Raw genomic sequence first — 27,280 nt, 5'->3', positions numbered from 1 at the left:
AGCTATCTCCTGAGAGGCTCTAACAGTACCTGACTAACACAGATGTAGAGGCTCACAGCCATCCATTGTACATTTCTTTAAGTGCTTCTTGAACATTAGAGATTCCTCTGTTGAGAATTCTCTAGTTAAAAATGTACCCCATTTTTAAATGGAAATATTTGTTTTGTTGATGTCTATTTTCTTGAGTTCTTTACATATTATGGACATCAGCTCTCTGTCAGATGTGGGATTGCTAAACATTTCTTTCCATTCTTTATGCTGCCATTTTGTCCTTTTGATCGTACTCTCTACTTTATAAAAGCTTTTCAATGTTTTATTATATTTCAGGCCACATGATGGTGGATGTGTATCTAATTCCCACTTCTAGTACTGGGTAGAAAAATGTGTGCAAGAAGAAGAAATGAAAAGCTGTGTAAAACTAGATGTGTGTGTGAGAAAAATAGTTTTCCCTTCTGTAGTCTATATACTTTTTCCTTGATTTTAGTAATGTAACAGACTAGTGTGGGATTAACAAATATTGCATAAAACTGTCCATCTTCATAAGTTCTGAAGGAACTTTTAAACTTTCTTTCAACAGCTAAAACAAAATACAGGTTTTTGAAGCTTATTTCCATTTCAAGCTAAAATTATTGAGTTCTAACATGAAAAACATTTGTCAAAGGCAGTAATGAAGTTTGAGTGAAGATTGTCTTGAATAACTAGAAGTTTATATTCTTTCTACATTGCCCCTTCCCTGTTCAGAATCCTTTTTCCTTGAAAATTTCAAAATTTCTTTTTGGAAATTCTTTTTTTTGGAATTTTCTTTTCCAAGGCCTAATTTGATCAGTAATTGGCCCAATGAATAGGCAAACTCCTGAAACACTTTGAGAATGGGTAGTTGCTTGTATCTTGAAAAATGCCATTGAAATTGCTTCTAGTTGTTGAAAGATATATACCTAGGGAACTGCTGCTAACTTAGTCTCATGCCAATTCTCTCAGTTGTGTTTTTTTTGAAGTCTGGGAGTTGAATCTGTATCCAAAACTATGCAGCAAAAAGTCAGTATTACTTAGTTTTGTCACCATGGACCAAACAATCAAATAAACGAAAAATACCTTTTGTAATCCCAAAATGTCAATTAGCAGAATAAAACTTACACCATCTCCCAGAAATGACTCTAGATTTTCATTCCTCTTTCCTGTTTTCCAGATCTGCTTTTGCCAACTTTCTTTATCCACTCAAATTTCCTAACGTGTCTTTAGGGTAATGTTGAACCACTAACCTTGCTTCACTCTTCATGGGATGTATGTTACTTTCATGCTGGAAAAACTAAAACTTTGTTTTGTTTTGTTTTGGTTTTGATTTGGTTTGGTTTGGGATTTTTTGTTTGTTTGTTGGGGTTTTTGTTTGTTTGTTTTTTGTTTTTAGTTTAAAGAAGACTTATAACAGTGAGGGAGGAAAGGAAAGGTACCTGGAAAAGAAGGGAAGGGACAGAGAAGGACAGAAAAGGAGAGGAGGGAGAGAGGAAGTAACACTTGGAAACAGAATGAGAGAGAGAGAAAAAAAGAGGGGGTAGGCTAGCAGGGGGAGAGGGAGATATTTCTTCTGCACATAGCACTGTTGTTACTGTTACTACTTTGTCTTTTTTTTTTTAACTAATCAAATGATACATTGAATTACTGGGTTCCTATTCCTGTGTGCTTCATACTTAACCAAAAAGCTACCAGCTTCACCAAAAACCCCTTGGTAGCTAATTCTAAGACCTCATGTCATTATTCACACTGTTTTATGGAATGCTATTAAACAGTACCACCTACTGCTCATAATCTTCATCCGAGGGAAAGAGATGGTGGCATTGGAACACCTAGGGAGAGGATCCAGGAAAAAGCTCTTTGTAAAAAAAAAAAAGTGTGCAATGGAAAAAGAGGACTCCAGAGTAATCCTATAATGATCCTTTAGGCTTCACTGTACAAACTCTTTCTAATTCTCTGTCTAGACTCTCCTCCTCAATTGCCACTCATATATAACATATAATATAATATATTAATTATATAATAAATAATATAAGTATATATGTGTGTGTGTGTGTGTGTGTGTGTGTGTGCATCTTTGAGTGTGTTTTTTCTTGTGTTTCTGTTTGTATGTATGTGTGTGTATGTTTTGAGGGTGTGCATGTGTGTATGTGTGTATGTGTGTATGTGTGTATGTGCATGTTTGAGGGGATGAGTAATTACTACTTCATGTTCTGATCTCTCCCTAGGCATCTCTCATTACTCCTCATGACTTTAGTCTTTACATGTAAGTTGTCTCATAAATTATTACTTCTTATTGACATTTCTCTCCTAAGAACATATCTACAAAGGAACCCAAATTCTAAATCTAAATAACTTAAACTTTAGATGTCTGAAGTAAATTTATCACCCACTTCTGATCCCTAAGTTCATTCCACATCTTTTATCTGAATGAAGGGCAAAGGCATTTATCAAAGGTCAAGGTCTAATCATTATAACTGAGGCACTAAGTATCATTGTTTTAAGTTCAATTGATTACTAAGCAGCTCTTCCTTCCGTGACTCTTTTCCTTCCCTTCACAGCTCTTTAGCACCCATGTCACTATTCAGTTAGGACCAGAGTGAGTACTTGACTTGAATTTTAAAATGGATGCTTCACCTTGATAGGGATGCTTCACCTTGGTGCTCTAGCCTTCTAAAGCCTACAAGTCCATCCTTAAAGTGTTTATGAATCGCACTGAGAATTTTCACCCTTTACTGTTAAGCTTTTATACTAGGAGAATAAATTTCAATTCTCCAGTATAGCTTAATCAAACAATACTGGATATGAAGTCAGGCAAGGCAGCTTATCACTTCCCAGACAAAGATCTGATTCCAACAACCTTGTATTTCATGAAATTTCCCAAGAAATCTTAATCATTTTTTTCTAAGTCTTTGCCTCTATTTTATCTTCAGTCTTGCCTGAATAACTTGCCTTTCCTCAACATTTTTGAATAATTTTTCTTGACTTCATATGCTTCCTAAAGTTTGTGTTTGCTCTTAATTTTTGCTCTATAGTTGTAAAATCATTAAATCTTTATATTCAGGATGTATTTTAGCAATCCCTACTATGTAAACTTTTAGAACAGGCAGATGGCTTGAATTATGGTTCCTTAGGAGATCTATGCATGTCCTCTGCAGTCTTCATGTTAGTTTATTTGGGTTTTTTGTTTTGTTTTGGTTTGGTTTGGTTTTTGTTTTTGTTTTTGTTTTTCTTTTTTCAAGACAGGGTTTCTCTGAGTAGTCCTGGCTGTCCTGAAACTCACTCTGTAGACCAGGCTGGCCTCAAACTCAGAAATCTGCCTGCCTCTGCCTCCCAAGTGCTGGGATTAAAGGCATGTGCCACCACTGCCTGGCAGTTTATTTGTTAAATGACATCTACAGATATGATTAACCACATGAAGTGCAGAGATAGACAGAAAGATACAATATGAAGAAAGATGCATGAAGTAAGTTGTCTATCTCTATGTCAAATGCACATAGAGAAGAAGACAATCTAAGAGTTGAGGGGGAGATTGGACTAACATCGTCACAAGTCAAGGGACACAGTGAATGCCAATAGTCATCAAACCAAGAAGTCACATTAAGGATGTTCTTGTACCTATAGGCAATATGCAGCCCTACATCATTTGGGTTTCAGATTTTTGGCATTAAAGCATCAACTTTTTCTTTTAGAGTGCATGATATTTATTCTTTGTCACACAGCTTCAGGAACCTAACATGTTAGAAATTATCTCCATTTCTACATTTTATTTGTCCTATCATTATCTAACCACAGACTAAGCACTAGAAAAAATACTTTCTGAAAGAATGAAGCAATTGTTTTTCATATATTGGGAATGATTACGTTGAGTTATATGTATGAACAAAGTATAACCTAAAGTGAAGTTTAAATATATGTGGGTACTGCTAAATAAATAAGAATGTAAGAAAGCATTCTACTGTCATAAACTTGTCATGGATCAATGTTCCATGAATTACTTTTTTCTGTCAACATTATCCAGTTTAATTAATATATCATGTCAAGATATGATTACTATCAAAATTGAAAATCACAAGGAGAAAACATCCACCATATCCACATATACTTCTGGGTATGGTATAGACAACATGAGTGATTTGAATTAATTGATTCAAACACTGGAGTCACTTTAAATAATCTACTCATATATTGCCATAATACAATCATTGAATGGACTCATTTTGTAATTTTGGCAGCATCACTAGTATGCATAAGAACTTGTAGGCAGAACTTTGCATTTGAAACAAAACAATAGAAATTCAGGAAAGGCTTATTTATTATTAAACTTTACTAATTACAAAAGGAGCATGCAGTTGATTTCATTAATACAGCTTGCATAGGAACACTAAATAGCATGTACCATTTAAAAATATGTTATTTTGTAAGTTAGACTGATACATGTCAAGGGATTTATTTTAATTTAAGTACTGTCAAACATTAAGTCTTTTATTAGTTTGATACTCCAGTGTGGTTCCTCTTAGGAACAGCTCCTTTCTTTTTGAAAGTCTCCCTTGACTTCTCTGGGTTCACTGTAATTAATGATGGTATAGTACAAACGGGGAAGCTGGGGGAATGAGAGAAATTCGAGAGCAAAACTTATGAAAGAGATTAGAAAGAAATTATAGGGGCTAGAAAAGATATGTCAAGCTTTATTGGGTAGCGATATATTAAACGTAGTGTCTGGAAGGGATGTGTCTTACTGTTCCGATAATTAAATAGCATTGTTTTGATGCATGGACTCTTCAGAAAGCACATTAATTGTATCTTTTCTCTTTGAGTAGTATTCTGGTCAGCTTTGGATCTCTGAGCTTTTCATTTCGACATTTCTAACTCGCAACTACGTAACTTTGAATTCCTTTCATTTTCTCCATTTTCAGGTTCACCTCTACAGTGTATTCAAATGTTCTTTAATGTTTATTATCTGCATTGCATTTCTAAAGCTCTGCGAAAATGAAGATGTTAGTTTAAAATCAGAGCTTTTCCTTCATATTGGGACAATGGCACCACTAGCAAAAGTATCATGTGATAAATCTTATACTTAGGAAACTATGATCTATGACATGATTCGATATCATAGGATTTGTGAAAATATAACATACATGAAATGACTGAGCTGTGTCAATCAGTATATGAAATTATGTGCAAACATTTAAACAAGCTCTCTTAATTGTTTACCTAAAATATATTGTCTGAATTGTTATACTTTGTTTTTTTATGAATGCTATTTTTATGTATACTTTAATTTTGAATTTCTATACTTTCAGATATATTCTGCCACTGCAGTGATTTAATAAAAATATATTGTATCAGAAGTGTTGCTTACTGAAAGTGAATGGTTGATTAAGGTGTTTTATGCATATAGACAAGTGCTAATTTAAAAATACACTAATTTAGAAATGTCATATTAGCACCTCTTAATTGTACATGTAACAAGTTGTGGTATGACATTTCCATTAGTGTATCTTGCATGATCAGGAAACCATAAGGCATTTTGCCAATTTTCTGACCCACATACTTCTTGGACTCTAATAATCAGTTAGAATTTTTTCAGATCTGCTTCTTTTAGCTTTGAGATATGAGAGAAAATGTGGTACCTGCCTTTCAGTGCCCAGCTTATTTACTTAACATAATGTTTTCCAATTACATCCATTTCACTGTAAATGACAGCTTTTCCATCTTCTTTATAGCTGAAAAATATTCCATTTGCATCTCTTGATGAAAATCTCAGCCAATTCACATTGAATTTACAAAATCTGTATGTTCTGTTGAAAAAATAAATAATATATTCTAAATATTTTCCTCTATGTAGAATTAATCCTGTTATATATATTTGATATTGAAAATGTAAAATATTGGTCTATAATTTTCCAGCTTATTATTTTATGTAGCTGAAACCTTAAATTGATTAAGTCCTTCTTATTTATTTATGCTCACTTATATAATATATTATATGTAGGAATATATAAGCATATATTATATACATATATATCTATATATCAAATGTCTATGTTTATTCCTTATTATGGATAGCTGTTTTGCTTGCTAGTTTACTTATTGGCATGGTCTCGTGGTGTCATCTAGCTGACCTAAAACTGATTGATCTTTAATCAATATAATATCAACTTTTTAATTTCTAAAATTATAACATGTGTCGCTTAGGTTTTAAACAGTATTCCCCTTCCAACAAAAGACTTAAAAAGTTAGATCGATTGTATGTGAATAATTTTTTCTATGATCAGCTTTGAAAGACAGATAAGTGTGCTGAATAACACTGAATCATATCCTTGTTGTTTATGCAGTGAAATATCACTTCAACCTTTATTTCGTTAGGCTTATTTGAGTCTTTATTTAAAAATTGAACTTTAGCTTAGCAATTTGAATAAAAATATTTGTATTTATTTTTGGACATAAGCCTATAAGCCCATGAAAACTGTTATAAGGTTAAAGGAAAAACGATAAGTAGCTGTTCTCGGTGGCTGATGCTGAATATTAGCAGCTAATATATGTGCATTCCTAGACAAACATAAGCATGTGATAAGCTTCTGAGGCCTCCCCTCATCAAAGCGAAATGTTTGAACCACTCATCCTCATTCAGCCCACAATTTACAGATTAGGGAATTACTTTGCAATTTTTTTTAAGCTGTCTCTAAACGCTCACTTTAATTAATACAAAGTGGCATGGGATGGTCCAAATGATTTTGATGGTTCTCCCCTAAGGCCAGTTCCACATATAGACAGGCTAATAGCATATTGAGAAGTGTTAAGAATAGTTAGCTCCAGGAAAACAGTATGTGAAATCTAGGCACTTAAACAACTTGCCTTTTTAAAAAAGTTAATAATGTGAAATACAGTGCAAATTGGTTATCTGTGTGTGTGTGTACATGTACATACTAGAGAATGTACACGTTTGAATATTTGTGTGTCAGCCAGGAGTCAATAACCATGCCTCTTTTACTCATTTCCAAGTTTATTTTAGGGATAGGGTCTTTCACAGAATGGAGAGCACACTGGTTAGGTTGGATAGTTAACGAGATTCTGGAATCTACCTCTGTCTTCCTCACCTGCAGATTAGAAACACTTGCCACTGCACTTGGCTTTCTACATGGGTGCTAGGAATCTGAACTCAAATTGCTATGGTTGTGTGGAAGGCCCTTTATTGGCTGAGCCACACCAACTAGTTCTTTATATTTGCATGAATATGGTGGATGCTCAATGAATTTCTCCTAAAAGTGGTTGTTTTTCTCATTGCTATGTTCCACTTGTTGCTAATCCCTAGTAGATGTTTTATATTTGATTTTGACTTTGCTGAAAATGTTAATATTAATAAATTAAGTAAAATTGACGCAAATAATGTTATCTTACTATGTTATGACTGGTTAAAACTCTAGTATTCTGAAATTTTGATCACCCATATTGTGTGTAGGTGAGACTGCATGTTCCCTGTGTGTGCTGGAACATGTATGTACATGTCTGTCTACAGAGTCATGTACTTGTGGGAACTACAGATTGACACTGCTATTTCTGGTGCTCACTCTCCACCTCTTTTTTAAAAAGATCTTTCTGTATATGCTTCCCCAGTTCTGTGATTACAAGCCTGTGTTACCACCCAGAGATTTCGCAGATGTTCCAGGGGTGGAACTCAAGTTTCTTCCTTTTGTAGCATGTGTATTACCAACTGAGCTTCTCCTCTGTCCCTCCTTCTATTCCATTGGTTATTTTTGCACACATGTTACAAGTTTATTTTATTTTTTGCTGTCCAGGCAGAGTTCTATTTTGAATTTAGTGTAAAATTTGTTACATGCTATAATAAAGAGAAATTTTATTGTCAGTCTTCAGTTCTGCCTTTTAGTGGTATTGCCTATATTCCAATAATCTCAGGTAGTTGCCATAGTTAAATCACATGGATGTACATTCCATACCAGCACAGACTTTGACCTATTGAATAAACATTTCAATATTTCTTCCAGCCTATTAAAAGAGAATAGAGTATTACATATGGTGATAGTGTTGACAATCAGCCCTTGAGTGGAAAGTCTGGAGTTTTGGGCCACTTTTGGTTACACAGTGATTTAAAGACCACCCTGAGATACAAAAGATACACACAGAGAGACACGTGTCTTTTCAACTGTTAGGCCTACTGATCTTACTTTCTTTGTTGGACCACATTTCTCTACACTAGACTGATCTTTGTCTTATAAAGTATAGTGCTTCAGATGCATTACAACTATTGTGGGTAAATACTGAGCAAATTTATGAAAATAATTGTATCCATATTTTTTATAAAACCCTGAACATATGTTCTCATTATCTTGCAAAATTTTTGGTATTTATACAGTGTCCACTCGATAGTAATATTATTTTTTAAAACAAATTCTTCATATTGTCCAAGTTTTGGAAATTCAGGTATGAGTTTGTAAGCAAACACTAAGATGAAGGATGTTTTTGTTCATATTTGGAAGAATTCTATGCTCTTGAGGATTTTAAGGCAAATATGAGTTTTCTTACTTGCCAGATTGCCACTTCAGCACGTATGAAATGATCGGGCCCCATTTTCCCATAAGTGGCATAAAAAACGTAGGGGAAGTAATTTGCCAAGACACATGTGCTTGGCATAATTATTTTTGTATTATGCCAACACTGGTGGTGATACCGTTGTCTTGGAGTCTGGTCACTAGTACAGCTCTTCATAGACTTGTCTCACTGTAAATAGAGATATTTTACTAAAAAAAAAAAAAAAAAAAAAAAAAAAAAAAAAAAAAAAAAAAAAAATGAAGACACTGACCCAAGAACACTTCCTAGAAGCCTTGAACTATTGGAATAAAAATACACTCAAGAACGTGGAATTGCAATGTGATGATTCACAGATGTTAAAAAAGACCAAAAGGCTCATTGTAAAGATATTTGTATCCAAATACTTATAATAATTAGCCTTCCCTGGTGTTGAACAGGGAAGAGTGGGGGGAAAAGTTCCCGTTAGATATATTAGGTAAAGGATTCAGGATGATAACTATCGCAAAAATGATGGGCCATAGGTGGGAAGCTCCACTCTTACTTTTGTTTGTTTGTTTGTTTAATACAGATATAGGTTATTTTAGTTGAGGTGGGTTAAACAGAAGCTTCAATAATTCATTGTAGTTAAGACAGGGACAGGGTAGTCCTCAGAACTAACGACAGCTAATTATGTTGTTTATGAAAGTTAAGAACCATCTGTGTGGTCCTTTTAGCATCTTTATTGTGTTTAGGTTTTAAAATAAATATTGGTAAACACATTATTTAGTGACTAAGAGTAAAGTTTCAAGGATTTATAAAATTCAAAACACATTTTTCTATTTAACTTTCCATGAGTTTCTACTCAAATAACTTGACAGGCACAGAATACAGTGCTATACTTTGAAAAGTACACTGCATGCTACAAAATGAACTCAAAAAAATGCCTTAAATTCAAATAAGAACTATGAGCTTCCTCTCCCTCTCCCTCGCCATTTCTCTCTCCCTTCCCTCTCCCTGTCCCTCCTCTGTGTGTGTGTGTGTGTGTTTGTATTTAATACTTTTATTTTATTTTTATTTTAAGACTAGAAATCAAATCCATTATTATGTAGAAGAGCCTGAGATTGAATTTTTGGTCCTTCTGTCTCCATCTACATTTTTGAGATTACAGATGTATAACATACACCTTTTCTTTATGAGATGCTAGGGACTGAAAGAGGCTGCAACCCTGGTAGGCAAGTACTCTACCAACTGAGCAAGATCCTCAGTTTTTCTTAACATATGATAGAGACTAGGTCACATGCCATTTTTCTTCAAATTTCTAGTTTACTAACAATTTATTTACATCTCAACTTTAATAATATTGATTAGATTTTATTTGAGTTTCAATTTGTATTTAACTGGGAGATTAGTTTATTTTGGTTTTTTGTTTGTTTGTTTGTTTTTTTAGACACGGTTTCTCTGTGTATCCCTGGCTGTCCTGGAACTCACTCTGTAGACAAGGCTGACCTCGAACACAGAAATCCGCCTGTCTCTGCCTCCCAAGTGCTGGGATTAAAGGCATGTACCACCACAGGGAGATTAGTTTATTACTTCATGGTAAACAGCATTTAATCTCTATAACAACATAAATCATTATGTGAGAATTTTATATATAGACACAAAATTATGCTAAACTAATTTTAAATTTATTTTTATTTTGTGTTATGTGTAAGTTTTCACGTGTACATATAACCGCATACCACAAGCATGCCTTGTGCTCACTGATAAGAGAAGAGAGCTTCAAACCCTCTGTGTTATAGTTATGGTTTTACAGAAACTCTTATAGGAACAATATTTACTTGGGGCTGTTTACAGGTTTACAGGCTCAGTCCATTATCATCAAGGCTGGAACATGGCAGCACTCAGGCAGGCATGGTGCAGGAGGAGCTGAGAGTTCTACATATCCATCTGAAGGCTGTTACCAGAATACTGGCTTCCAGGCAGCTGAAATGAGGGTCTTGTAGCCCATACCCACAGGGACACACCTACTCCAACAGGGCCACACTTTCTAATCGAGCCACTTCCTGGGCCGAGCATATACAAACCATCACACTCTGGGACTGGAGTTACAGGTAGTTATGAGCTACCATGAGGTTATTCTTAAGGCAACCCATGTAATCTGCAAGAGCAGCCAGTCCTCATAACTGGTGATCCATCATTCCAACCAAATAGTTAATTTTTAAAGCAATCAACAATCTTTAATTTATCATCACCACATCTTAAAAATGAATATATTTATGAAAAATTAGTTCACAATTCATTGTTATTTTAATTTTAAACATTGTTACAGACTTATAGCTATATTTACATGATGTTATTTAGTTTATAATGATTAAGTCAATTTTTGATAGGTCTCACATTGAAGATGTTCTGCTCATTTTAAAATTTTATTAGTCCTCTCATTTAATAGTGTTAATAATTTATTAAAATCACAATAACAGAAGTTTAGTGTAAATAAGGGGGAAAGAATGATGACAACTCCTTGATATGAAATGTTTAATCCTTTAGTAGACAAAGGAAGAAGAATACAAGTATTGTCTACTGAATGCTCATAAAAATCTGAGTATGATTGTGGGCATATGAAATCCAAACTGGTCATTTAGCTAAGTGAATCACTGGCCAGCTCGCCTAGTGTAGCTGGTAACTCCAAAGTTCCAGTGGAAACTACTTCCTGAAAAAAAATGTAAATATCTGCTGAGGAAAACATGGAGTTACCTCCTGGCCTCACCTACATGTGCACATGCACATGTGTATATCTGCCCACAAATGCAGCCTTGGAAGTGTGCATGCATTCATATATACAAAGTATATGTAGGAAGAATTTGGAATTCACACATATACACAAGGCACAAATAGAACAAAAACAAATGACAAAATGTAAGATCAACATCTTATCTCTATATTAAACACAGCAACTGAAGATCAATCTTTTCTTTAAAAGGTGTCATGTGCTATTTCAACATTACTATTTTCTGTAGACAAGTAACATTTCCTAAAAATGACATGACTGTACCATCTGTTCAGTTGCTTTTAAATACATTTTTACTTATTTCACAGAAGATTTTGTGATATTTTATTTTACTCTCATCAACTTCTCCACCACTCTTTTGTGGTCCTCATTAATTTCCATGGCCAACTGATGGGAGCACATTCACATTGCAGCTGTGTACTAGCTGTGATGAAAGCCTGGCTCTATGTAGACCAATGTTCAGTGCACGTTAAAAAAAAAAAAGAAAAGGAAAAAGGACAGCTAAGTTTCTCTTCTTCTGAGAGCACAGTCTATACAGTATGGGAGCAAACTAGAATGAACCACACTGTATTAAGTTACGATTAGAAATATCAATGCATATTTTTTCTTGCATTAATTTCTTTATTCAATTTACATCCTGATCACCCCCCCAGTCCTCCATTTACATAGCCCATCCCCTAACCTCCCCTCCTGTCCTCAATGAAGGTAGAGGTCCCCCTGTGCATATAAAGTCACTGCAGGACTAAGCACATCCTCTGTCACTGAGGGCAGACAAAGTGACTCAGTTAGGTGAACTAGATCCACAAATAGTCAGGCAACAGATTCAGGGAAAGGCTCCACTCCAGTTGTCGGGGAACTTACATGAAGATAAATTTGCTCATCTGTTACATATGTGCGAGGGGCCTAGATCCTGCCTGTGCTCACTCTTTGGTTTTGTGTATAACAATTGTACATTTGAAATGAATACACATAGAAATGTGTTCAGGTAAACAGTAAACAATTAAATGTCAATTAATTTAATTAAAAGAACAACTGTAGAGTAGAAAATATTGGCAGAACATGCAATAAGAGATCCATACACATGTGGTTGGGCAGTGGGAAATTTTGGGTAAATTGCTCAAAAATAATAATGACGTCATAACTTCTGCAGCAGTATTCTTTTTGAAAAAAAAAAGTAATGTGCATTGAATGATAGGGAATAGCACATTAACACAAACATACATGTATATTAACTGACCTCCATTTTTCAGAGAGGCCAATATAAAACAACCTAATAAAACTTTGGTACTAAGTCACACTTACAGTAGTTATTCAAAGATTATAGAGGAAAAAGGAAACTGAATGAGATGCACATTATAAATTAGGTCATTTCTCATCAAGAATATTGAGGTCCTATTGGTGAAACTTGATGAGATGTGACGCTTGAGTTACACTGATGATTCTTTGTTAAAGTATGGGATTCGGTCACCAAACTCACATCAGAGAATGTCAATATTCAAGTTGATGGGACATCAGCTTAACAACTTAATATCAATACCAAATTGTTAAAACCAATATCATTTGTGAAGTACTGGGATCTGACCTGACTCTTGAGATTGTTTTGACAATTAAAGAGAAATAACACTAGAGTGACAGTAATTTTTTAATGACACCACTAATCAGAAGCACTTGCTACCAAAACATCATCTCTGCTAAGTTACTCTAAAAGCTCAGGAAAATACTTTCACTTCCTTGATAATCTAATGTTTGGCTAACCCTGACAATAATAATTTCTATAATATAATACATTTTTGCAGCTAAGACCCATAAGTAAGTGTTACAGTAATTTTCTTGATTATTTTTAAGAGATTCTTAAATCGACAAGGTGACTGCACATGATGCATGACAGACACTAACCACCATTCTTGGTTAAATTGTTTGTAATATATTTTAAGATCTTTCGTACAGACTATTCTTAAATTCTTACACTCATTTCTGGTGTCCATTGTGGGCTTGATTATTTGAAATTTAGTATTCTCTATATTTGCAATCTTTAAAAATGGTCATCCTATAAAGGTTCTGATCAATAAATGCAATAGTGTTGTTTCCCTGATACTCCTTCTCTGTCCTCCTTGAACTCTTTAGCAAACAACTATTGAGGATATCTTTGCAACTACACTTAGCTTTATGATTGTTTGACACATGCCTACTGAGTTTTTAGCATGGATTATAAGTGCTTTATTTGTGTATATTTCAAGGTCTGGAAAACAAAGGCAGCATGCTAGAGGATAAAGAACTTGAACAATCTATACTTATCCACGAAGTACTAAGAGAATAGACTCATACACTGGGTCTTCAGGTCTTGACAGCAGACTTCCAACTTTATCAGTGAATAGTAATAAATACATTCAAATTAGTCAAATGAATGAAGAATGCTTCAAGCTGAAGCACCTTATAAGTGGTGAACCATGACCATGCAGAATAAGAATGTCATTCTTTTATTTACTTTTTTTTTTTCTGTAAAAGTTCAAACCCTGGGTAATGAGCAACTAGATCTGGGCATGTGGGAAAGAAGGAAAGTTTAACAAAGGCACAAGGCTGTGGGCAGCAGCACACACAGCGAATGAGGAAAGGTAAGGGCCTTCTCTCAGGACATCATGTTTCTCATCCTATTAAGAGTATCCTTACTCAGAATTTATACCCGAATAAATTTTTAAACCCATGCATACATTTACATATTATTCCATAATCTTTAATTTCTTTTTTATTCATTTTACCTGTTAGTCTGAGTCTTTCTGTAAAAAAATATTCTATAAATATTTTGAACATGTATTTAAGGATAAGTAAATTCTTGGTGACTAATGTTACAAGGTCATCTCTAATATATCCATGTATTCATTTCATTACCTAGTGTTCTTTTCCATCTTCCTCTGCTAGGGACCTGCTCTTTCCACCAGTCAAATGCATAGGTGTCACTGATTTATGAATTGCTGGGAATTTAAAGGATCACATTTAAGGGCCAAAAATGACTACAATATAATAATAATAATAATAATAATAATAATAATAATAATAACAACAACAACAACAACAGTAGAAGAAGAAGAAGAAGAAGAAGAAGAAGAAGAAGAAGAAGAAGAAGAAGAAGAAGAAGAAGAAGAAGGAGAAAGAGAAGGAGAAGGAGAAGGAGAAGGAGAAGGAGAAGGAGAAGGAGGAGAAGGAGAAGGAGAAGGAGGAGAAGAAGAAGGAGGAGAAGAAGAAGAAGGAAAAGAAGGAGAAGGAGAAGAAGGAAAAGAAGGAGAAGGAGGAGAAGGAGAAGGAGAAGAAGAAGAAGACAAAGAAGAAGAAGAAGAAGAAGAAGAAGAAGAAGAAGAAGAAGAAGAAGAAGAAGAAGAAGAAGAAGAAGAAGAAGAAGAAGACATTAGAGTCCCCAGGGTTAAAAGTAAGTGAATAAAAATTCACAACCAAAATATGTGAAATTCAACAATCATCTTTGTAATCTTTCTGGACCTTATGAAACTGAATCCAATGTATCCTCAAGCTCTTCATAACACCTCTGAGTTTTACAATAATTTATTCATGAATCTAGAGACTTTTTTGCATCACTTAAATGTACCATATCTTGACAGGCTTTTTTTTTCCTTTCTTCAGGCTCATCTTGCTCCTTTGTAATTTATTTAAGTATTTTAGTGTTTTAGACGATTGTGGATTAATGATGCATTTAAACTGCTTTACAATGACCTTAGGCTAGGTAAATTACTGAAGTAGTGCCAGGCAGGGATATTTATTTTCATGGCAGTAAGTATTTACTCTCTTGTTTAACCACATGGCACACAAAATAACTGGCTGGCTTAAGATATATTCCATAAGAGTTACAGATAAATTTTATTAAGGAGGAAATAGCTGTTTATAATATTGGCTCCACTATAGGCAATATTTAATTACATTTTCACTATGATTGAATGACTTTTTCCTGGCTATTAGTATTATAGTTTCAAAAGACAGAGCATCCTCATACAGTTTTGTTCTTATCTCCAAGTTCTTTGGATGACATGTAACATCTTGGCATTATACATGCAGAACTAAATAACTATATTAAAGAAAACCTGGACAATATCGCCTGCAATCCTGCATTTGACATTGTTAGAGCACGTCTCTGCCACACTAGCTTTGGGAAAAATTCATGCCTGTCCTGATCTTAATCTCCTCATCTTTAGGTGGGCACACCTTATGGAATGGATTGCAAGGCATCATATTAGTTTGCAAGGCATCATATTAGTTATTCCCTTGTGGGGCCAAAACCTTTAGGTGAGAACAGTAGACAAAGTCATTGGCTTGGCACCTGGTTTCTCTACCAGATGGCAGAAATGGAATGCATGTTTGAGTAACAAAGCAGACTGTCCTGGGCACCCAACTAAACACTGCCCCCTTGTGGCTTTGTTTTACATTCATGTCTTAAAATTGAAAAAAAAAAAAAAAGTTTTAAACTGTCCTATGTTTTTTCTGGTTATGTTTGCTTATGACCCCATTCACTCACCCTAACCAGAACATCCTATATGCTTATTTGAAGAAATTGTAACATTAAATGACAGAGAATTTTATACTAGACCCCTCTCAAAGAAAAAAAAAATGTCCCCTTTTCTTATAATTCCAACAGAACATATCATGATTTAGTGAACTCATGTGGGCTGAAACTTTATAATTGTGTGTACTCTATTTCAAGAGTTAGTGTTGACATATTGCTGTAGAGATCTTATATAGCATGCTTGAGCATTTGGGTTCAAATCCCAGTATTGAAATACCATAGTGAAATAAGGAAGAAGAAAATATCTACTTTTTTTTTTACTTGTACTTGAGCAGTTTCATACACTTACTCTTTGAAATGACCATTTCTGCTGTATATCAGAAACAAATCTGATTCTTTGCTTTCTGTCTTCCTTAGCTTATGGTTATAAGTATGACCTTTGCCTAAACTTTGTGTTTATTTCTATGGACTCAAACTGTAGGAAACTATCAACACAATGAAACAATCATTATAAGCATGAGAAGCTAAAATATAGCTTATTAGTAAATGTCAATAAATAAGGAAAAGAGAATACTAACACAGCTATCACTGAAATTTGGTTATTTCAGAAACAAAATTCATGGGAAACAATAGTTATCTTACATATCAAATGTAAATTAATAAATATTTTATTGCCTTATAAAATTTATAGTTTGAATCAATTGAGCTATTAAAATCATATACATAAGCAAAGAAACTCATCTAAATTTTAACTTTTGGATTATATAACTGGCAAAAACATCATTAAGACGGTGCTACTGATATCAAACATTTCAGATTTACTTATTTGGTTGATATATATTTTTATTTAATTTAAAGAACTTTCTCATTTACTGTGTTTACCAATACATCATTTGCGATACCTATGTCTCTTGTCATAGGAGAGTTTTCTATATAGTACAGTGAGTGTTTATATCAAAGACTGTCAACTGATTTTGTTAACACACATGAGAAAGAATCACACCTAATCTAGATGAATTAGAAAAAATATTAAATTTCTAGAATTAGGAAAATGATTCACTGGTAATCTATAAATTAATTTTAGGACAATTTCTTATATTTATAGCTAAGCATAAAAGCCTTTAATTTTAATTTGATATTTAGTCGACAAAAAAAATTGCATATTACTGGGGTACAATATGTTATCTCAAAACACAGATTTTATTATTTTATTTATTAGATTGAATTAAAATTTATAGTAGTATAGCTAATTCTATTTGTCAATGGCAACCAGTCCCTAGACAAGGTCATCATTCTGTTGACGTCTGCTTTGATGTAGATTACCCAAAATCTATTTATTTAGCTTCCCTTCCTTTTCTCGTCTTTTAGTACTCACATGCAAGACCAGAGTACAGATATTTTTCCCTCCACATGCTAGAGAGTCTATGTGAATATATTATTTTATGTCTGGGATATTTCATTTAGTGATAGACATTTCTTAGAAGATATAATACAAATGGCTGGAAAATACCTGAGATTATCTTAACATTAGATATCAGGAAAAGGTAAATCAAAACCACAGTGAGATACTGTGCCAGGTCTGTTAGAAAGGCTACTATGAAAGGGGAAAGAACAAATCCTGATAAAGTTGTGGAAATAGAGGCATCTTAGTCTAATGATGATAACATAAACTGGTGCAGAGCTCAGAGAAACAGCTGGGAAATTCTTCAGAAGTTAAAGATCATTTAGCAGTCTTGTTTTTGTGCATATAGTCTTCAAGAAATGCAATGAGTATTTGAAAAAGGTATCTGTAGTCTTTGTTTTCTATGACTTTATTCACAAGTTAAAAGTGACTTATCTAGGTGACCACTGACTCACACCTTTAATCTCAGCACTCAGGAGGCAGAGGCAGGAGTTCAAGGCCAGCCTGGTCTATAGATTGAGTTCTAGGACAGCCATGGTTATACAAAGAAACTCTGTCTTGGATAAAAACAAACAAACAAGCAATCAGAAAACAAAACAACAACGACAAAACCTAGAGGCTTCCTGCTGAATAAGCTTACCTCTTCCTAGTTCATTTTGATCTCTGGCTGGTTTGGCTTTACCTGTCTCTCTATCACTGACCCAGCAAACCTGTACACTTTCTGTCTCTCTGTCTGTCTGTCTCTTTTTCTCTGTGCTGCTCTATTGTAAATAGCTTCTCTTTTTTCTCTCTTCTCTTGGCATTTGATTATATCCCATTTTGTCAAATCTTTCTCTGATTCATGACTTTTTCTGTCACCAATTAGACATCACTTTCAAACATGGGATGCTGCCTTCTACAAACTAATTTTGCCTTCATTGTTCTTGATTAAACATGTGTACTATGGCCATACCACCCTGAATGTGCCTGACGTCGTCTGATCTCGGAAGCTAAGCAGGGTCAGGCCTGGTTAGTACTGGGATGGGAAACCGCCTGGTAATACCGGGTGCTGTAGGCTTAAAAAAAAAAAAAAAAAAAAAAAAAAAAAAAAAAAAAAAAAAAAAAAAAAGTGTACTAATCAAAGAGCAAGACATGTTTTTTTTGTTTTGTTTTGTTTGTTTGTTTGTTTTGTGTATGTGTGTGTTTTGCTTTGTTCTGTTCTGTTTTGTTTTGTCTTTCAGTAAAGAGTACAATCTCAGAGTTTGCACAGTGATCAAATATCCTGGAGCATATTCCACTTTTGTCTACACTAAAATTCATACACAGTTCAACTATTTAGGAGAGAACCAATCAATTGTACAGACTTATCAGTGTGGATGTCCTTATGAAGATCATTTGATGTGATGATCCTTCATAACTGCAACCCTGATCCTTCAGCAAGTATTCATTTCACCATCAAGGTTTTCAGTCAGCCAGTCTGCTGAATGAGCTGTTCTTCTTCAGCTGGTTTGCTGAGCTGTCTCCATGCAGGGGGAGTCAGCTTTTTGCATCTTCTGAGTTGCTTTTATTTTATGTCCCTTCCTTCCTTGAGTTATACCTTTCATATGGAAGCTTCTTTTACTCAGACTGGATCTTTAAGAATTTTGATGGAACCCATAGTCTTTAATAGGCAAAATACCTCCCCCAAGTTAACTCATTCCCTAAGTTTCATTCTGATGTTAAAACATCTTAAGTATACAGGTGAATCTAATTCAGCAGTTGTTTTCTAGAATCGATTGTCCTTCAGATAATCTTATTTCCTCTTTCTACTTACCCAGGTAGAATTAGATCTTTCTGAGTCGACACATAAACTAGACCTTTAGGCATCCTAATTCCATATCTAGCTCTTGAACTTGGCTTGACTTCAGAGAGCCAGGCTGCAGCCCAACCAGCTAGGCTTTGTACCCAGTTGTCACTGGACAGTGGTTTTGTTTTGGTTTTAGTTTTTTGGGTTTTTTGTTTGTTTGTTAACATTAAGTTGCCATTTAATTTTTTTCAGTGACTTTCAAAGTTGTCAATATAAATCAGTAAGAGCCTTACAAATTACTACTCTAAGGCCAATAAGAATAACATCAAATATTATTTAAAAACCTCAAACAAACTCTCTTTTTTTCTACAGTACACCACTATTGAGAAAACAGAAACACAGAGAGTCACTGATCTCAGCCATTAAGCACCGCTTTGGAAATTTGCCCAAAATTTGCATTGGATGGTATATACTCAGAAATTCTTTCTTTTTAAAATTTTTAACAATTTTTAATTCATTTTTATTAGATATTTTCTTTATTTATATTTCAAATATTCTCTCCTTTCCTGTCATCCTCTCCAAATAAGTCACCTATTCCTTTCCCCCTCTCACTGCTCATCAACCCAGCCTCTCCTGCTTCCTGGCCCTTACATCAACGTAATCCACTATATAAACAAACTCAAAGAAAAAACAACACATGATCATCTCATTAGATGTTGAGAAAGCATTTGACAAAATCCAACACCCCATTATGTTAAAAGTCTTGGAAAGATCAGGAATTCACGGTTCATACCTAAACATAGTAAAAACAATACACAGCAAACAAGTAGCCCACATCAAACTAAATGGAGAGAAACTTGAAGCAATCCCACTAAAATCAGGGACTAGACAAGAATGCCCACTCTCTCCCTAACTATTCAATATTCTACTTGAAGTCCTAGTCAGAGCAATTAAACAACAAAAGGAGATCAAAGGGATACGAATTGGAAAGGAAGAAGTCAAATTATCACTATTTGCTGATGATATGATAGTATAGTTAACTGACCCCAAAAATTCCATCAGAGAGCTCCTAAACCTGGGCTATTGGTCTTGATCTTCAATCTCATTGGGTATCATAGATTCACAATTAAGTGGTCACTATGCTCTTATTTTTTTCTGTCTTTTGTCTAGTAAACCTTTGTACTATCATAACTATTTTTCTTATTATACATATATTTTTAATCTTTTTTGAGAGGATAAAATATAAAGATTGAAATTGAAAGTAGGAAGGGGTTCACTCTGGTGGTTATCATTGCAATGAGTAATGTGATGGTTTTTCCAAGTAACATTTGTCTCCCCTAAGGGCTTCTCCTAGAACTTGAGGCATAGGAAATAGAGTTTCCATTTCTTTTTAATAAAAATTGTCTGCTCATATAATTAAAATTGCCTTTTGTGTGTTAGCTTACTGTGCGATTCAATGATGATACACTGTCTCAGATGCTCCTACTCTGGTCCTTGCTCTGGGTTCAAGGCTTTTGCCACATTGGAGTTTCGTCAACTACTCGGGGTATCCCACCAAATGCAAAGAACTGATTTTTCCTGTGGAGACAATCTTAGCCGAATTTTTCCTCTGTGTCTTTCTGTCAGATGTATGATGTCTTCTGAATGTTGGTGGGCTTTTTACAATCACATTGGGTATCAGATGTCTCCAGATGTTAATGTAACTTTTATTCTCCTGATCGTAGCCTCTGTCTGCTAACCTAGGCCTACTCCTTGAAGCTTCTTGCCTCCATACAATCTAATCTAGTCCTAGAATGTTTTCATCCTCTGAAACTTTTACTGCTGAAAAAGCTCAGCCTTTATTTTTCTTTCTGGTCTCTGGCTGACTGATACAATTCAGATGTTCTGGCTCAAAATTTCTCTCCAAGCTGACTGATCCAATTTAGCTTCTCTCAGTTTCAGACTGAATTGCTCTATTTGGCTTCAAACTAAACTCTGACAATCTGTTCTAATTTTCTGGCTTCTTCTCATTCTCTGGCTTGTCTGTCTTTACCTGTGTCTAGCATTTTCTCTCTTCAATCTGTCTCTGTGAAACTCTCCCAATAAACTGCACTCCCTTTTTTTCTGTTACACTGGCTTAAGTAGCTTCTCTTTTTCACTCTTTTCTGATGAGAGTTGGAGATATCTTATTCTGTTAAATCTTTCTCTGATTCATTTCATTTTTTGCCACTAAATTAGACATCACTTCCAAACATGGGTGCTTCCTTCCACAAAATAATTTTACCTTCATTGTTCTGGATAAAAGGTGTAAACAATAGACTGAGCCACACCCTATCTAAAAACACGGTTTGGGGTTTTTTTTTAGCAAATAACACAATGACACAATCTTATCGTCCACAATATGATCACATATCCTGCAACATAGTAATATTCCAGTATGTATTCTACAATATGAATATTCTAATATATACTATTCTAATGTATATGATGATATATAATATATGCTATATGGTATATGACATATATCCTATATAACGTACAAAATTATGTATAGATTATATATATATATCAAAAGGTATAAAAGTTTGCATTTAGTATCTCTTTCCCTTAGAACATACACAAAGGAAGATACATGTGTATGTCCTACCCCAAGTTAGTTTATGCAGTTTATTTTCTATTTAAACTTATGTTCTACTTACAGTCAATCCACAAGTTCCTTAAAATGCATTAGATATGACATATGAAGTTATGAATCTTCAATTACGCCTCAATATTGTCACTCTTCACTGGCAACAATGACTTGATCTCCTCATGCCTACCTCAGAATATTTTCCTCCCTTTAATGAAATTAAGTTCATTAAAATAGAGAAAAGCCACATGGTATATGATATTATATATATATATATATATATATATATATATATATATATATATATTTAATAGGAAATATGTACATAGTGGAATATTAATCAACCATGAAGAAATACTAGGTCCTGTCATTTTCGTCAAAAGAAACAGAACTGGGAGATATCAGTCTAACTGAAGCAAGCCAGGCACATGGAGTCGCATGTGAAGAGGTATTTAAACCAACAGTGCAACTTACTACAATCTTTGCCTTTCTTTATAAAAATCACAGCATTGACCTGTTTTAGAAGATAGTCTGAATAGCTGCAACATTCAACTAGCCTATACTTTTTGTTGAAAAAAATTAAATAACTTGAAAATGGCTGGACAGTGGTGGCACACACCTTTAATCCATCCCAGCACTTGGGAGGCAGAGGGAGGCGGATTTCTGAGTTCGAGGGCAGCCTGGTCTACAGAGTGAGTTCCAGGACAGCCAAGGCTACAAAGAGAAACCCTGTCTTGGAAAAAAAAAAATCCTTGAAAATGCAAATATGTCTTCTTAAAACTGAGCATGCAGCCACTAATCTCAATGATGTTATAATGCATTTTTCAAAATCTGACTTACAACATGATTTATTGAAGTAGCAAGCACAGTGAGAAATGCTTCTCACATGATAATTGTATTCATTTGTTATGTATTCATTTTTTCTAAGAATCATTAGCACATCACAAGAAAGTCTAGATATTTGCAATAGTAATTAAATTTTTATTTATATTTTTATTAATTTCTTGAAAGACAAATAACTTTTGTATGTATGCTTTGGTGGTGTTACACAAAAATAGGATCTAAGTGTTGGGGATAGAATATATTTTACTTGAAATCATTCCTGAAAATGTGACATTTAAATGACTCAACTGAGGTTGCTGAACATATGCTGCTTGTGTGTATGTGCATGTTCTTGTGTGCAAAGGTTGATGTGTGTGTGTGTGCGTGTGTGCGTGTGTGCGTGTGTGCGTGTGTGCGTGTGTGTGTGTGTGTGTGTGTGTGTGTGTGAGAGAGAGAGAGAGAGAGAGAGAGAGAGAGAGAGAGAGAGAGATGGTATGCATGACATTTTCAAAGGACATTTATCAAGCGCTGTCAAGGAACACTCACACTAACTGGACCTTGAAGTCGCCTATTAAACTAGACTGGCTGGGCAGAGGCCTCAGAGATTCTCCTGTCTCTGCCTGTCCATGTGAGTGTATCATCAAACACTATACCAGGCTATTTAAGTGAGTCTGAAGATTAAATACTGACACTCATTCTTGAGAGATACCTTGTTTAGAATATGATTCTTCAGATGTTAAAGTTCTACTTTCGGAATTTTACTTATCACCTTCTTTCTTTTGTTTTAGTTTCTTTAATTCCCTAACATGTGATCACACCAAAAAGATATAAAAGTTTGCATTTAATATCTCTGTCCCTTAGAGCATACACAAAGAATGATACGTGGGTGCATCCTGCCACAAGGTTGTTCATGTCGTTTGTTTTCCAATTAAACTTGCTTTCTACTTATAGTCAATCCACAAGTTCCTTAAAACGCGTTTGGTAACACATGTTCAATATAACCCATTTGATATGTCTTCAATTATGCTTCGATATTATCATCCCTCTTTGGCAAGAACGCCATGATCTCTTCATGCCCTCCTCAGAATATGATCCTCCCATTTATGAAATTAGCCTCATTAAAATTCAAAACAGCTAATATGTTGACTCCAAAAACATTGCAATAAGAAAGAAAATCTCCGCTAGCTGGGAATCAAATTGTGCATGCAAGGCAAGAGCTCAACCTCTGAGCTACATCACCAGATGCATTATTTTAGTCTTAAAAGCTCTTTATACTAAGGATTGGCTGAAACTCCTATGTCAGCACTATGCTGGTTGTAATTTGTAGGCTTTAAAATGGAATATTATGTTTGAAAGATCACCTGTGTTCTGTATTATAAATTTCTGTACAAATAGGTAGTTTTATAAAATACAAGTGATTGGCAAAAGCAAATAGAAATTTTAACATGACAAAGAAAATTAACATATAAATAACATAAAACTAGATGAATCAAGAAGTAGAAAGGACACATTTTCTTGTCATACTGTAGTAGACATTCCTGTTGATGATCTAATTAGTGCAATTATAGGGGCTGGGAACAAATGCCTATCATAATGATAAATGTTGCTGAGTGGTGGCATATGCTTTAAAAATCCTAGCACTTCAGATGCAGAGGTTCATGAATCTCGTGAGTTCCAAGACAGCCAGATCTTTGTAGTGATCTCCTGGTCTACACAGTGAGTAGGAGGCCAGTTAAGTTTATGTACTGATTAATTATAAATAATAAAAGTGATTTTTTTGTTTTATGTCTTCCCTTATTTTTTCTGTGAATTTTATTTTTTTATTAATACATTTAATATTTCTTCAATTATTTTTTTACATTACAGTCATTATCTCCCTCCCGGTCTGTGGTCTGTCTGTCCTTTGACTATTCCTCATCCTATTCCTCTTCTCACCCCTGACCCTGTCTCCACAAGGATGTCCCCAGCCCCAACCTCTGCCACACCAGACCTCCCATTCCCTGGGGGCCTCAAGTCTCTCAAGTGTTAGGTGCTTCTTCTCTCATTGAAGCCAGACCCAGCAGTCCTCTGCTGTATATGGATAGAGGGGGCAGGGCCTAGGGGGTCTCATATCAGCTGGTGCATGCTGCCTGGTTGGTGGCTCAGTGTCTGAGAGACCTCAGGGGTCCAGGTTAGTAGACTGCTGGTCTTCCTATGGGGTCACACTCCTCCTCAGCATTTTCTAGCATTTCCCTAATTTAAGCATGGGAGTTCTTGGCTTCTGTCCAGTGGGTTGGGTGTAAGTATCTGCATCTGACTCTTTCAGCTGCTTGTTGGGTTTCTCTTGGGCAGCCATGCTAGGCTCCTGTCTGTAAGCCCACCATAGCATCAGAAACAGTGTCAGTCATTGGAGCCTCCCCTTGAGCTTGATCTCAATTTACGCCTGTCACTGGACCTCCTTTTCCCCAATCTCTTCTCCATTTTTGTCCCTGCAGTTCTTTCAGACAGGAACAATTATGGGTCAGAGTTTTGATGGTGGGATGGTAACTTCATCCCTCACTTGGTGCCCTGTCTTTCTACTAGAAGTGGACTTTACAAGTTCCCTCTCCCCACTGTAGGTCACTTCATCTAAGTCCCTAACTTTGAGTCCTGAGAGTCTCTCTCATCTCAGGTCTCTGGTAGATTCTAGAGGGTCTCCCCTACCTCCTGCCTCCTGCGGTTGCCTGTTTCCATCCTTTCTGCTGGCCCTCAGGGCCTCAATTCTGTTCCCCCAATACCTTACCATGTTCCCATTTCCCCCTCCCTGTCCCCCTAGCCCCTCTGCTGTGATTGCTTTCTTCTTTCTCACAAGTGGGTTTTAGGCATCCTTATTAGGGCCCTTCAGCTTGTTAACCTTAAATTCTGTGGGTTATATCCTGGGTATTGTGTACTTTTTTGGCTAATATCCATTTATTAGTGAGTACATACCATGCATGTCTATATACTGTCTACATACTAAGACCCTGTTAATTAATTGATTGATTAATTAATAGATTGATTAACAGTAATTTTTTTATTTTTTTAGCATAGTTTGCAAAATATAGTTGCTGATATGGTTTATATCTGCATTTATAGCTCTTTCAATTTTGTCTGGTCTCACACTTCTGCTATTGTAACTTAACATGTGATAACACTTTAGTACCAAAATTTTTCAGCCATTTACAAACTATATCCTACACATGACATGTAACAAGTCTGTTTTATATGAACATGAGGCTCATGTTTGTATAATGTATACATCTCATTCTAATGTACCTGGTAATGTACAGTGGAACTTCAAATCAATGCAGTTGCAAGGATTTAATGATGAGGTTTTAACCATAAGTGTTTATTAGTCTTACTGTTCTTGTGTCATTTGGGATATGTAGGGACTGGAGTAAATTCTTGGCTCAAGACATAATACAAATTACTGTTCTAAAAATATAGAAATATAGAAGCAGGGGGAGGGAGTATTTTCAGAGGGATGGGGTGTTTTCAGAGAGGAAACTGGGAAAGGAAATAACATTTGAAATATAAATAAAAAATATCCAATAATATATATATATATATATATATACACACACACACACACTTTTCCTCATCTTTATCATTTGGTTAATTAACTTGGCTACTATTTTGATTTTTTATTAGAGGAGTTATTTGCTTTTCCTTTTATGCAGGCACCCTCATTACCTCATTGAGAAAGCCTGGCTCTTTTGACGCCTGCCAAGTTTCTCTATAGATAATAGACTTCTATGGTGTTTTGGGTTCCATCTTCTCTTTCACACTGCAAGCATTTATTGGAGTTGTTTTCACATGTGAAGTTTGGAATAGCATTATGCTAATGCCCCAGGGCAGTTTACTGACATGATTGATTATAAAACGAAGCAAATGCAACTGTCCAGAGCTCTTTGCCCCTGTGTGTGCTATATGTGGGGTTGTGACAACTCGAGAGTGGAAGTAGTAGTGATTTCATTAAGCAAAAAAACTGATTCCCTCAAGAACTGATATAACAATGAAAAGTGCTCTCTGGATAATGTGAAACATATAAATAAATGGCACCAAGAGGGTTGCATTGTGAAGATAACAAGCAATTTAGTCAGCAATGGTTGCTCTGGCAGATAGGCTTTTGTGGAGGCGCCTGTTTCTAGCTGATTGAGATCTCTGTGTCTCCTGCTTTCTTGTTCCATTACAATCAGCATGAAATAGTATAACCAGCATATCTTCAGCTTGCTTGTCTCCCAACCTGTAGACATTAATCTTCTGTTCCACACTGTAGGAATAACCTTTAATAACCTTGAGTATCTAAAAGTTAAAATTATTTACTCATCTACTTTTGATCCCTTACTGGTTCATGTATTAATAAATCTATTTGCCTGGTGATACCTGCTAGCCGAAACAAAGTATTGGAATAACCTTCCAGTTACGTACAAAGTGGATGTTTCTTAATTGTATTCTATTTTCCATTCAAAATTATTCTGTTTAAATGGGTAATCCATAACAAGATATTCTTGATAGTCGCTCTATTCTCAGAGAAAATTTGACAGAGAAAAATTAATGACATCAAGATTAAAGAAGATGTAAGTATGCGACCATGTGATGACAGTGTAAGACTCCAAAAGAAATTATGGACAGAGTAAAAACTAAATGGGAGGAAGAAGGTTTATTAATAAACTTATGTCAGTAATTTTTCATGTTAATATCAATGCTATATTAAGAAACACATGCACCTGGCAGTGGTGGCACATGCCTTTAATCCCAGCACTCAGGAGGCAGAGGCTGTCAGATTTCTGAATTTGAGACCAATCTGGTCTACAGAGTGAGTTCCAGTACAGCCAGGGCTATACAGAGAATCC

The 27,280-nt window shown here is 35.1% G+C and overlaps 1 protein-coding gene and 1 pseudogene across 2 annotated transcripts in view; both read left to right on the top strand.

The window, feature by feature from the left end:
• Positions 1 to 27,280, top strand: part of Galntl6 (polypeptide N-acetylgalactosaminyltransferase like 6) — a 1,048,694-nt gene that overhangs the window by 13,818 nt on the left and 1,007,596 nt on the right. The gene's annotated exons all lie outside the window — the stretch shown is intronic.
• On the top strand, positions 18,171 to 18,289 carry LOC116071760 (annotated as a pseudogene).

The sequence above is a fragment of the Mastomys coucha genome, unplaced genomic scaffold (genome assembly GCF_008632895.1).
Source record: "Mastomys coucha isolate ucsf_1 unplaced genomic scaffold, UCSF_Mcou_1 pScaffold22, whole genome shotgun sequence".
Lineage (NCBI taxonomy): Eukaryota > Metazoa > Chordata > Mammalia > Rodentia > Muridae > Mastomys > Mastomys coucha.
This window is presented reverse-complemented; position numbering and strand designations above follow the sequence as displayed.